The sequence below is a fragment of the Takifugu flavidus genome, chromosome 15 (assembly GCF_003711565.1).
Source record: "Takifugu flavidus isolate HTHZ2018 chromosome 15, ASM371156v2, whole genome shotgun sequence".
Classification (NCBI taxonomy): domain Eukaryota; kingdom Metazoa; phylum Chordata; class Actinopteri; order Tetraodontiformes; family Tetraodontidae; genus Takifugu; species Takifugu flavidus.
The window spans coordinates 14,753,708-14,766,099 of NC_079534.1; positions in this window are offsets into that span (position 1 = coordinate 14,753,708).

A 12,392-nucleotide genomic window follows, 5' to 3' on the forward strand; every position below is an offset into this window, starting at 1 on the left:
GTTGTTGTCGTGCAGGAAAACAAAAGAGCAAGTTGGAAACGAGCGGAACAGATTCCCCGAAGCTCAAAGAACACGGTGTGAGTGGAGGATGATAAAGAAGAAGAACATCTGGTGAGTCGAGCACGGTGCCAGGACAAGACAAAGCCATGTGTCTGGCAAACACTCACCTCCACACACACACACACGCACACACACACACACACACACACACACACACACACACACACACACACACACACACACACACACACACACCACACACACACACACACACAGAGCATTTGTTCGTGAACACACACTCAAACCCAGCTGCCACTGAACTTGCAAACAAGCAAAAAAATACTGCCCCCCCGAACACCCCCCCCCCCACACACACACACACACACGCTCACACACACACTCACATGCACGCTCACATGCACGCCACATTCATTGTGGCAGCTCTCACGAGCAGCAGGGTGCAGTTAGAGAGGAAGAAAGAAGAAAAAGCCCGAGTAGGCTGTGATTGGAGGGTCCAGTGTTCAGACAGGACTAATCTGCATACTCAGGAGCTCAGAAGTGAATATGCATGAGGGAATAAAGCGATATGCCTGCGAGCAGACCACCCGCTCTCCCTGGATTACTGTACCCACCTCCCAGCCTTTTATCTCCTCGCTGGCGTGCAATCAAGCTGATTTAGTGTGCAGCGGCTGATGGTTCCGCACAAAGAATTGGACTGCAAAGAGACGTTAACCTGTTGAGAAAGAAAGCAGCACCAAAGGTGGAAGGAAAACAGGGAGCGGGGATTTATACGGGTAATTTCCTCAAAATCTACACCGGGATTATTGTTCTGGAGGGTGTTTGGGGGCTATTTTCAGGCCCGGTTCGGCCCTGCGGTGTGACACGCCGAGCTCTGATGACCCATCAAATATTGAAGGGAATGTCTGTCAGAGCCATGGACCCATACATCAGCCCCAGACCGTCCTCACGTATGGATGAATATTTGATTCCACAACGGAGAGTGGCCCTAAAAGGCACCATTACCCATCCTGCCGCTGGGCCGGGGGAAGGGGGGCAATTACTCAAGAAGCTGGGGCAAAGCAGGGAGCAAACCCAGTCTGGGTGTGTGTGTGGGGGGGGGTGGGTGGGTGTGTGTGTGTGTGGGGGGGGTAATTCATCAGGTAAGTGGGAACAAAAGTGTTTTATTTCGTCTGTGTGTGTGGAGGGCTTATTCCAGGAAGCTGCTGAACCTCATCCTGGTCCAGGATCATCAGGAGCTGCTGGTCTGGGTTGGATTGGATCCCTTCAGGGCCCAGCAGTGTTTGGGTTCGCTTCCTGAGACAGAACCACAGCTTCCATGCTTTTAAAACACAGCAGTAAATAATGGAGGAGCAGCTGCTGCATGATGGGAGTCACCTTTGATCCAGGAGTTTAGATGACCTGAGCCAGGAGAACGTGTGATGGTAAAGAAACACTGAGCTCCGTCCTCAGACCGATCACTGTTTCTTCTCGCTTGGAGGAGACGAGCAGGTGGGGGCTAATTTTAGAAAAAGGCTGAATGAGAGAAAAGCAGCACGTGTTTGTGCACGTTCCCAGAAAAGCTGTTTTATGGGCAGAGACCAGCCTGAAAGGCCTAAACACTCCCTCCAGTTTTCCAATGGCCTAAACACTCCCTCCAGTTGGACGGTGCGGGGGGGGGGGTTGGAGGAGATCTGCCGCTCGTGTTGCATTTGTGACTACCTGTAAATCAGCCCCATTGTGCGTGCGATTATTGCGCAGTCAGTCGCGGCGCCGCTGCACAGCCTCCGCCGAGCGGAGCAGGCAGAGGTCGTCCCCGGCTGGAGCTCCGGCAGAACTTTCCGCTCCCCTTCCTCTCTTAAATTCTCCACGCTGCTCTGTTCCGTGCGAGCGCGGAGCATGACAGAGATGTCTGCGGTGGGGAAATAGCTAAAGCCATAAAGATGTACAGTACCTCAGCCCTGACCCCGCGCCCTCCCAGGTATCCCCCGCCTGGAATTCTCACTCCCCACCAAACTGACAAAGTGTTTTTAATCTTTTCTTTCCCTCTCTCCAGGAGATTGGGGAAACAAAAATCAATAGCTGCTGGCAGGCGATCTAGCAGGCTGGTGAATTACAGGGGCTGAGCCGCAAACACAGGGGCCTTGGACGGAGAGACCTTGGAGAGGCAGCGCAGACACAGGGGTTGGGGGGTCACCCGGGGTCCGCGCTCTGAGCAGCGGCGTATTTACTGCCCCGGCCCGCTCGCCACGGTGAAGAATAACTGCCGCGCGGCGGGCAGAGAGGGATGGCCGGGGAGGGAAAGATGGCGGCAGAGCGGGATGAGACAGGCAGGGAGGCGGAGAGGGACGCTGGGACGGCGCCGCTGCATCACCAAGCAGCCCCGGTCCTGCCAACACCTGTCACGCGCTGCATGTATTTCAGGCAAAACTGCCTTTTTTCCCTCCTTCCCAAACGGGAACGGATTCATTAGCGTTGGGTTATTCCGAAGGTGGCGGCGCCGGCGGATCGATACGCATCGGCCCGTCTGTCAATATGCGATTTCTGCAGGTAATTAGCCGATGTGGGCCAGCGCTCCTGAACGCTGCCTGGCAACTGACAGCCTGGATCTTTCTCTCATCACATGGGGGGTGGGGGTGGGGGGGCACAGGTGGTAGTAGCTCACTGCTGATCGATAAAACGCTGCGCTTCAAGGCCCAAAGCAGGTTCATAAAGACATCCTCTTTGATAAAATATGGGGTAAACAGGCCCCGTCCTATGAAGCACAGCCCAGATTTATGCACAAAAGCCGAAGCCAGTGAATCAGACCAGCTCATAAATTCCTACAATTAAATTCAGGGTTCTACATCCATTTTTAGAGGCGTTTTATTTTTTTTTTTCTTCTTTTTTTATGAAATCACATTTGCTCTCCGGCTGCATCTCTGCTGAGAGAATGTGCCAGATCACTCAATTATAACAACTGGAGACAGCTGGCAGCAAAACAATTAGGAGTGTGAGAATGGTAATGATGATTATGATGAACAAAAATTTTAATTGCTTTGTTTTCAGAGCAGGCAGATATTTACAGGCTGGTGGGCGCCTCGTCTGTCTGGCGACGCCGGGGCTCCTCGTCCCAACAGGAGCCTCCGGGGGGGCCGAACTGGGGACGTTCAGATGGGCCAGGACGAGGGCTGGAACGTTTGAAGATTCCCGCGTGTTTTCCGCCCTCGGCGCAATGGCTGTTCCATCAGACTCGTTTGAGTAAACTGCTAACGTTAGCTTCTGTTAGCTTCTCACGCCGGCGAGCGTCTGAGTTCAGGGCTCCCGCCAGCCGAGGCGGCGGCGGCGGCGGCGGCCCCGCAGAAGGATGCCTCCCCGTCTCTCGTTGGTATTTGCATACTGGAGTGTTTTCTGGGGAAAATGAGCTGTAGAAATTAATTCAGGATTAATTGGTGCCTTTATCTCGTTAGGACAATCTAATTTAGGGGATGATGGAATTGTTTAGACTCCCTTTTGCATAATTGGATTGCGGTGAATGGCTGTCATTACCGTCTTTTTAGCATCATCTGCGGGCCCCCCTCCCTCTTGCAGGCCCCAGCCTCATAAAGAGCGATGATGTGTTACGCCAGTGTTTTGCTAACCCCTGGAACACGCCAACCACGCTGGAGGATGTGAGCATGTGGCTAACCACGTAGCAGTGATTAACTCTCTTTTCAAAGCCATTAGCTTTGCAGCGAGCGGCAGATTTCCCACGTGCGCGTGAGCGTGTGGGTAACAACGCGGAGATCATGGGCCGCTACAGACAGCGATTAGCTGTTAGCCTCAGCCGCTGTCATGCTTTGCGGTTCGTGGCGCCGACAGCGTACCCTGACCTCCGGAGCGTAGCTGGACATCTCATCACAAAATCTCTCAGCGCCTCTTCACGGGCTTTTCTTCCCCTCCTTTCTTTTCTTGTCCGCCGCCTTTCCGACACGTTTCGCCCTTTCATTATTTCCACAATATCTCCGAGACGGTTGGAGTGGGCTGCTGTACCCCCCCCCCCCTCCCTCCCCCCCCCCTCCCCTCAACGTGGGATGAAAATCAATAGGAGAGGAGCAGGGCTCATGTAAAAGATCACTCACTGGAATACCTGATCTTCTCACTTCAACAACATTGATGTAACTATGGAAACGAGTTCCCGGGATGAACAGGGATGCGCCTCTCTCCTGACAAAAGCCTTTCTTATATCTCTGCCAGCCCAGTTGCGCGGCAGCGCGGCGAGGGAGAGGCTTAGCGGGCTCGTTACTATAGCACCATGGTCTTTTTCCGTACGCACCGACCGTATAGATATTATTCAGCGGCCGCACGCTGGTAAACAAGCGGGGCCAAATCGAATCTATGGTGCTGATCCTCCTGGTGTGCCAGGCTAATTGAGTTGATGCATTCTGTCCCCGTCGGAGCAGGACACACTGTAAAAACAGACTCCGTCGAGCCGTATAGATCCCGATTGCCCTTACAGGAAGTGACTTGCATTTATATCGTCACGGCCGTTAACAGCACAGGAAAACACGCTTCTCTTCCACAGCACAATCCGATTACCGGAATGCTGTTATGGGAAATAACTGCGGAAAAGAAAGGCCGCGCTGCGACGTCTGTCCTTATGTGTGCCATCATTCTCCCCCCCCCCCCCACCCCCCCTCGTGTTGGTGACACACACTGTGTCATGCCTTTGATGCACTTGCCCCCCCCCAGTGCCATTTCCATTCTTTGCATAAATGTAGTCTAACAGTATTAAGTATTCATGCGTGTTGGGGAAGGTGGCGCCTGTCCTTCAGGGTAAGTGTCAGGGCTGCGTGCGGCACCAGAAAAGCCCGGGGGAGAGCAGAACATTAGGATCCATCAGCCTGACAGACAAATCATTCTCTCATGTAAACATAAATATGAGGGTATGTTTCCACAGCCATCCCACTATCTGTTGCTAGGCTACCTTGCATTAAGCAGTGTAGCTGTCCCTGTTCATTTGGCTCCAGGGATTCCAGCAATACCATCATATAACCTGCTGAGTCTTAATGAGAAGGCCGGCTCATGTGAGTGGATGCGAACATGGCGAGATGGGAAATTTATTCAAAAGGCGGCGATTCAGCTGTCTGTCAGCGCGGAGCGGAGCGGCACCGCCGAGATGTTTATGAATCTGAAGTGTTTTGGAAAAGAGGCTTTGAGGGAGATATTTCTCCGGCGGTGCACAAACACACCTGACACCGGAAAAGGTCACAATGGATCAACACGCACACACACACACACATGCGCGTGTGTGTACGTGCACAGACAATGTGTGACGCTCAGCTCCATAAAGGTCATTTGTTGTTGAGAAATCACTGATCCCCAAATACATTAACAAAGTCAATTAACTATTGTCCCACAAAGGAGAAGGAAACCATCTCCAATGAAAATAGAGCAGCGTCCCAGCACACACACACAACACACACACACACACACACACCACACACACACACACACACACACACACACGCACACACACACGCAATTACAACAACTGCAGCCCAGATAATTACGTGGGCCATGAATGGGGAGCGGGAGGAAGCAGTGGTCAGCGAGGAGGAAGCGCAGGAGATGCGAGCGGCTGCTCCGACCAGATTGTGCGGGATGAATTAAAAAGTTGCACCTTCCCGGCCGCGCTCACCCGTCAGCCTCTGGGTGATTAATCACGGCCGTCAGGACCTGGAATCCTTTTCAGCCGGAAACAAACGCAGCCACTGTCCCCTGTTCTCCAGCGCGCCCAGGGCCACCGGCACGTCTGCCTGGCCACAATACCTGAGGCGTGGAGACGGCCCCCCGGGGAGGCCCGTGTGCCCACGCGCTGTAATCTGCTCCAAACACCACGCCACGAACAAAACCCGCCGCTCCCACAAAACAGCGCCGCGGCCTTTATTGCTCCTTTTTGTGTCCCTGAGTCAATAGCCGGGACGGCGGCGGCGGCGGCGGCGGCGCCTGGCGGAGGAACGGGCCGAGGCGGCGAGCTTTTGTCATCGGACCTCTTTTGCTGGCAGCGGATCTGCCGGGTGAACTCGTAAACAGCTGATCCGGTCCAGAAAAGACGGCGAGAAAGTCAAGCGGCAGCGACACGGAAAAGCCCCGGAGAGGAAAGTGTGTCATCAGCATAAAAATAGACGCTAACCGGTTCCTGGTCGCCCCCCCTCCGGTCCTGGGGGGCTAGGAAAGAGGTTAGAACCAGAACAGGCACCAGGTCTGAGCCGGGACGCGGGCGCCCGCTAATGTCGGCGCCACGTTTGATCGGGGCCGCGCACGTCAGGGGCGAAAGTTTGGAGTCAGTTAACGTGGGCGCCGCGTTCGAGAGCCTCGACTGAGCGTCCTTCAGGAGCGAGGCCCCCCGCCGTGCTGGGGGGCGTGGCCTCAGGGGCAACGCATTAAAAAGGCCGCTTTGTATCAAGCAGAAAGCAAATGTCAGCGTCCCCGCTGGGTGAGGGAGCGCTTCTGTACGTGTGAAAGGTTGTGGGGGCAGTAATTCACCGCCGCCGCAGAAGGTGCGACGTGCTGGCGGGCGGTGGCGAGCGGGAGCCCCCCCGCGCCTTTGTGTGTCTCTGTTTGACCAGGCGTCTCCTGGTCCACAGCGGCGCGGCCGCGGCGCTTCCAGCCGCAGAACAAAGCCGCCATTATCAGCCGTATCTCATCCCCGCCCCGCCTCCGCTCGCCCGCTCCCGGGGACAAACAGCGGCGGGCTCGCGGTCGGCCGGGGAGACCCTGGGGCGACACTGAAGCGGACTGGGAGGTCCATTAAACACACAGGCGACACCTTAGCTGTGCACAAACATCGGCACAATAGCGCGCGGCGGCGGTTGCCACGGCGATGGGAGAAAACAGGGCGCGCTGCCAGCGGCGACAAAGAGAGGGAGGGGTCGGTCATCACGGGCCACTGACGGCTGGAAACCTGGGAAAACCGGGTCGGAAGAACGCACAACATCGCGTTTGTTTCGTGAGGCGCCGACAAACCCGTGCAGGCGCACCTGAACAGGGACGCTGCAACAGGAAGTGGCTGCAACAGGAAGTGGCTGCAACAGGAAGTGGCTGCTCCAAATGGGTTTGGAGTGAAGACGCCACCATTGATCGGCGTCCTGAACGCAGCGGCGCGACCGGAACCGGCGCCACGGTTGGAGCGGCTGCCCGTCCATTTGGGCCACGGTGACGAATGTTTGGAGCAGCTGAGCGGCGTTTCTGACTTCATGTGTAAATTGTGAAAGAACAAATGAAGACGGAGAGTTTGGACCTGGACACGTGTGTTTGGGTTACGTGTGTGTGTGTGTGTGGTGTGTGTGAGTGTGTGTGGTGAGTGTGTGTGTGTGTGTGTTGTGTGTGTGTGTGTGGTGTGTGTGAGTGTGTGTGTGTGAGTGTGGTGTGTGTGGTGTGTGTGTGTTGTGTGTGTGTGTTTGTGTGTGTGTGTGTGTGTGTGTGTGTGTGTGTGGTGTGTGGTGTGTGTGTGTGTTGTGTGTGTGTGGTGTGGTGTGTGTGTGTGTGAGTGTGTGTGTGTGTGTGTGTGGTCTGTGTGTGTGTGTGTGTTTGTGTGTGTGTGTGGTGTGTTGTGTGTGTGGTGTGTGTGTGTTTGTGTGTGTGTGTGCGTGTGTGAGTGTGTGCGTGTGTGAGTGTGCGTGTGTGAGTGTGTGTGTGTGAGTGTGTGTGTGAGTGTGTGTGTGTGTGTGAGTGTGGTGTGTGTGTGTGTGTGTGTGCGTGTGTGAGTGTGTGTGTGTGTGTGTTGTGTGTGCGTGTGTGTGTGTGTGTGTGTGTGTGTGTGTTGTGTGTGTGTGTGTGTGTGTGTGAGTGTGTGTGTGTGTGTGTGTGTGTGGTTGTGTGTGTGTGTGTGTGTGGTCTGTGTGTGTGTTGTGTGTGTTGTGTGTTTGTGTGTGTGTGTGTGTGTGGTGTGGTGTGTGTGTGTGTGTGTGTGGGTCTGTGTGTGTCTCTGTGTGGGTCTGTGTGTGTGTGTGTCTGTGTGTGTGAGTGTGTGTGTGTGTGTGTCAGGGCCTTCACTGAGCTCCAAAGATTCCAGATGAAGCCGTTTGCTGCTTCTTGTTTGTTTGTCTGCTGACGTCCATCAATCAAACTGTCGACTCGTTAGCAGCAAATGTGGAATTTATCCCAAATTGTGGATTCAAAGATCTGCTGATTTATGGCGCCTCTCTGGATGACCAGCTCCTCCTGCTCCTACTCCTCCTCCTCCTCCAGCTCCTCCTCCTCCAGCTCCTCCTCCTTCTGCTCCTCCAGCTCCTCCTCCTCCAGCTCCTCCTGCTCCTCCAGCTCCTCCTCCTCCTCCTCCTGCTCCTCCTCCAGCTCCTGCTCCTCCCCCCCTCCTGCTCCTCCCCCCCTCCTCCAGCTCCTGCTCCTTCTCCTCCTGCTCCTCCCCCCCTCCTCCAGCTCCTGCTCCTCCTCCTCCTGCTCCTCCCCCCCTCCTGCTCCTCCCCCCCCTCCTCCAGCTCCTGCTCCTCCTCCTCCTGCTCCTCCCCCCCTCCTGCTCCTCCCCCCCTCCTCCTCCTCCTGCTCCTCCTCCTCCTCCCTTCCAGCCTCCACCTGCCGGTGCTGCTGCGGCCTTGTCTGGATCCTCAGAATTCCCCGTCCACTGCAGCGCATCCGCCTGGAAACGCCACAGATGCCGGCGGTTGGTGAGACGGGATGAAGATGTCAGTTATGGCAAATAGAGCTCTGTCACACAGAGAACGTCTCTGTCGCTGGTTACCAGAGCGGAGACTCACACACACACACACACACACACACACACACACACACACACAACACACACACACACACAGCTTCTAGATAAACAGGAGCACGAGAAGAATTCTAAAAATACTGGACCAGCTGATCTGGATATTTCTTGAGAACAGTGACATCAAAGACAGAAACTCTTTTATCAGCCTGATTATCTGCCCCCTTTTTAGAGCCTCGTCAAGGGGCCACAGCACCACGGCCTCGTGGTTGGGATGCTAAACCCCAGGGTTAAGGATCCAGGTCCTGGTTCTGGATGAGTTTAGGCTGGTGTGTGAACCCGGGATAAAGGGACTAATCCTGGCCTGGAAGGACACCTGCTGGTTTCCTGAAGAGCCTCCAGCTTCAGATGGGTGGTGGAGCTCGGTGCCGGTTTCATTACCCGAGACAGCACGAGCCTCATGGGGGCCCTGGCTACACACATGGGGGCCCTGGCTACACACATGGGGGCCCTGGCTACAAACATGGGGGCCCTGGCTACACACATGGGGGCCCTGGCTACAAACATGGGGGCCCTGGCTACACACATGGGGGCCCTGGCTACAAACATGGGGCCCTGGCTGCAAACATGGGGGCCCTGGCTACAAACATGGGGGCCCTGGCTACAAACATGGGGACACTGGCTACAAACATGGGGGCCCTGGCTACAAACATGGGGACACTGGCTACAAACATGGGGGCCACTGGCTACAAACATGGGGCCACTGGCTACAAACATGGGGCCCTGGCTACAAACATGGGGGCCCTGGCTACAAACATGGGGGCCACTGGCTACAAACATGGGGCCCTGGCTACAAACATGGGGCCCTGGCTGCAAATATGGGGGCCACTGGCTACAAACATGGGGCCACTGGCTACACACATGGGGGCCCTGGCTACACACATGGGGGCCCTGGCTACACACATGGGAGAGCCTGAAGAGCCCGAAGGGCCCGAAGAGCCTGAGCGTGTGTGAACTCCTCCAGGTCCTGAGAGACTGTAACACTAGAATACTGAGATTTACGCTGGCGTCTTGTGTTGAACTGCTGATTCTGGTCGTTTCCACGGAAATTCTAGATGGATGGGGGGGCCGCGATGGGGGGGGGCTATGGGGGGGCTATGGGGGGCGATGGGGGGGCTATGGGGGCTATGGGGGGGGCACGCAGATTTCTACCTTTCACCATTTTAAGGAGACAACGTGAAGAATGTGCAGAGCAAAAACAACAACCTGAGGACCCGGCATTGATTTCATATCTAATTTATTTGGGCCCAGACGGGGGGTTCTGGTGGTGGGGGGGGGTCTGGAGCACTTTGGTTGTTTTTCTTGAGTCCTCTGGGGCTGGAGGGAGGGATCAGGGGTGAGGAGTCAAGGGGAGGACAAGGTGACTGATGGAGCGGAGGCATTAGGTCAGAGCCAGGCAGCTGAATCAAAAGCAGCCGACCTCCTCACCACTAACTATGATGGAATCCATCACGCGGCTCCGTCAACACGCGTGTCCAGCTGCTGCTATATGGCTTCCACATGTGCACGTGGGCCCGAGCGCCACGGCAGCGCACGTATGAGGGGCTCTATCAGCATGCAGCTGAAAGCACCGAGCCGAGGGGCCACAATGGACGCGTGAAATCAATCAGTGCCGTTCAGAAGGGCGCCGTGTCCAGAGGACGCGTATCAGCGAGCACAAAGAGACGCGCAACAAAGGCCGCTAACAGGAAACGGGCCAACACGCGGAAAGTTGCTTTAAGATTCCAAACGTGTGGGCTTAATACATTAAAGGGGATAATTAATGTGGCGCAATCATCACCAGTCGCTGCTGGGACGGGAATTAATCTCCACCAGTAGCTCATTCCACAGAAAATGTATCGGAACGCGCACGAGTCTTTTCAGTATTCTTCCGACATTCATCCACGGTGGATTCAATACGGAATTCAATTAGCCGGAACACCTGAGCAAACAATATCTCACAGCCAATTATTCAGGGCCTTGGAAACCATCGGCAAACAAATTAGCAATGTTAATGTGAGAGAGTGTCTTGATATTTTTGGCTGTGTGTACAAAGGCGCCCCCCAACACACACACACACACGCACACACACACACACACACACACACACACACACACACACACACACACACGCACACACACACACACACACACACACACACACACACACACACCACACACACACACACACCACACACACACACACACACACGCACACACACACACACGCCCTCCAGCAGTTTTGGGCTATTGTTGACTGATGAATTAAACTGATTAGAATTGATTTGAGAGTTTTAGAAAAGCTAAATTCCTGGTGTCAGCCTGCCCCCCCGCCTCACATGAGAGCCATCTCGGCGCTGTGATAGCGCGGCTCTGCTTTCATTACTGTCAGAGGCTTCCAAATCACAGGAAAAGTGATATTTTTGACTACAGACGGCCGTGTTTCAGCTTCAGGTTGAGCGCCGCTATTCTGGTTGACATTTCAGCTTCCAGGCAGAACAATGAAACGCTACCACGAGACGTCTTGGCAGGCCCGTTGCCCTGGGTATCGATCGGGCAGAGGCCCAACATCCCCCTAACTAAAAAGAGATTAAAATATCAGACTTGTCTCAGACATTTATGGAGTCTGTGACCTCAGCCAAAGCTAAAGTGGAGTACATACATCATCGTCCATCTCTGTAAGCGACGGCGAGACTTGAGCCGCCCTGACAGAGAGAGATGAGGCCGCTCCTTCGGCTGCACCTTCACGGCTCCCAATCGCGGGTGTAAATCACCTCCACTCGCTGTTTTATTAAAAATTCACGCCGCATCTGGCGTGTGAATGTTTGACACGGCGTGCTGATGTCTGGGGCGCCTCTCCCGCGCCGCCTCTTCGGGGTTTAACGTGAACGAGAGGGAGTCGGCGGGAACGGCGGGCAGACACGAGCATGAAGGATGTGTGTTCCCATCCACAGCTCCGGAGGACCTTCATTACAGAGCGAGCAGGTCCTGTCAGCGTCTTTTCATTACGCGCTCCCATATATCCACCCCGGTGTCCAAGCGGCGCCCCGTCGCCTGTCAGGAGAGGCACTCTCGGGAAAGTCCCGCTATCTCCCCGATCCCCCTCGCTACGCCTGATTCCAGGCGGCGAGGCGGGAGAGGCCAGGCAGAAAGGGAGGAATCGTGTTTGCCATCAACAGCTCAAGAGAGTCGCTTGGCAGCAAGATTGATGACACCCTCCCTGGAAGTAACAAAGGAACTCCTGTGAACGAGGGCCCGCTTATGGGCTTTGATAGACTTGTCATGCTCTTAATAAACAGCTCTGATATGTCAGCGGCGGTGGCAGCAGGGACGCGCCGCCGACCACCTACTGGCACATCCGTGGGCGGCAGCTCCCCCGTGGGCATTAACAACCCGGTTGCCAAGGTAACAGGTGACATCCGGAACACCGGTGTGAACCCTCCGCCGTGATCCTCGTGCCTGTTCGCCAGCAGATGAGCTAGCGGGTTTTCTGATGCTGCTCCGGGACATCGGATGACCAATGTTGGCAGATTTCTCCGGCTTTCATCACCGAAATGTGCCGGGATGCTTCCAGCCGGCGTGGATTCCAACGCCGGGATGACAAATGCACAAGTCGCACCAGGAAAACGGGGCCAAAATTGTTTTCATACCGTCTGCCACTTACAAT